This window comes from Lipotes vexillifer, unplaced genomic scaffold, assembly GCF_000442215.2.
Source record: "Lipotes vexillifer unplaced genomic scaffold, Lipotes_vexillifer_v1.1 scaffold317, whole genome shotgun sequence".
Lineage (NCBI taxonomy): Eukaryota > Metazoa > Chordata > Mammalia > Artiodactyla > Lipotidae > Lipotes > Lipotes vexillifer.
Window position 1 is genome coordinate 790887 of NW_006782029.1, and position 1677 is coordinate 792563.

The window sequence follows — 1677 nt, forward strand, 5'->3', positions numbered from 1 at the left end:
AAGAGGAATTAATACCAATTCTTCACAAACTCTTTCAAAAAAATAGGAGAGCACACTTCCCAACTCATTTTATGAGGTCAGTATTACCCAGATTCTAAAACCAGCAATAAAAACTGAAACAAAAAAAAAAACCTACACAAGAAAATAAAACTACAGTCCAATATTTCTTATGAATACTGATGCAAAAATCCTCAACAAAATACTAGCAAACCGAATCCAATGACATATGAAAAGAATGACACAGTATAGACAAATGCGATTTACCCCATCATACTAAATTGGTGTCAACATCTGAAAATCAATTAATGTAATGCATAATATTAATAAAATTGTAAAAATCACAAAATCATCTCAATAAACACAGATAAAGCATTTGACAAAATTCAACACCCTACAATGATAAAAAACATTTCACAAACTAGGAATAGAAGGGAACTTCCTCAACCTGATAAAAGACATCTAGAAAAAACTCCATAGTTAACATCATACTTAATGGTGAAAGACTGAAGCTTACCCCCAATATCAGGCACAAGACAAGGTAGCCACTCTCATCACTTATATTTAACCTCATACTGGAAGTCCTCACCAGATCAATTTGGCAAGAAAAAGAAATAAAAGGCAAAGGAAGAAGTAAAGGCAGGAAGCAAAGGAAGAAGTAAAACAATATCTATTCAAAGATGTCATGATCTTACACAGAGAAAATCCTTAAAAATCCACTAAAAAATTATCAGAATAAATGAGTTCAGCAAGTTTGCAGGATACAACATCAATATGCAAAAATCAATTATATTTCTATGTTTGCAATAAACAATCTGAAAATAAAAATAAAATTCCATCTGTAATAAGATCAAAAGGAATAAAATAGTAATAAAATTAACAAAGGAAGTGCAAAACTTATTCTCTGAAAAGTATAAAACACTGTTGAAAGAAATGAATGAAGATCTAAATAAATGCAAAAGCATTCCACGATCATGGATCAGAAGACTTAACATTGTTAAGAAGGCAATATATCCCAAACTGATCTACAGAGTCAGTGCAATCCCTATGAAAATGCCAGCTGTTATTTTTTTTTAGAAATTAACAAATTGATTCTAAAATTCATATGGAATTCCAAGGAGTCCAGAGCAACCAAAACAATCCTATTAAAAAAAAAAAAAAGCATAAAGGAGGAATCATACTTCCCAGATAGTGTGGTACTGGCATAAGGATAGATATATAGATCAATCCAATAGAATTAAAAGTTATGATGAGAAAACAGCTATTTCAAGTTGCTGCCTAGGCATTTTACAGTCTGGACATTTAGATAAGGACCCAAGCTTGGGATTCGCACCACAAGTTCCCACTTTGCTTTTCCTGTCATCTTTTAAAATAAACACTTAGAGCTGAGTCTGCAAAAAGTTAGTGACCTCTACCCTAACTACCTTATAAGTAACAGGTGCTTGCTACCTGGGACAGAGAACTATATTTCCCCCAGCTTATTGTGTGCCCCTCTCCCACTTTCTGGGATCTGTAATTAATACATTTTGTGACTTTACTTCTTTTGTGTGAGTGTATTAAAACTGTGCCTTCAATCAAAATGGGCCTGGGGTTTTTACTTCCCCAAAGTGGGAGCTCAGGTGCTGAGAGCTACCTGCCAACCCCATGTGGGTGGCTTGTGGTTCCTCATTCAGCAGGGAA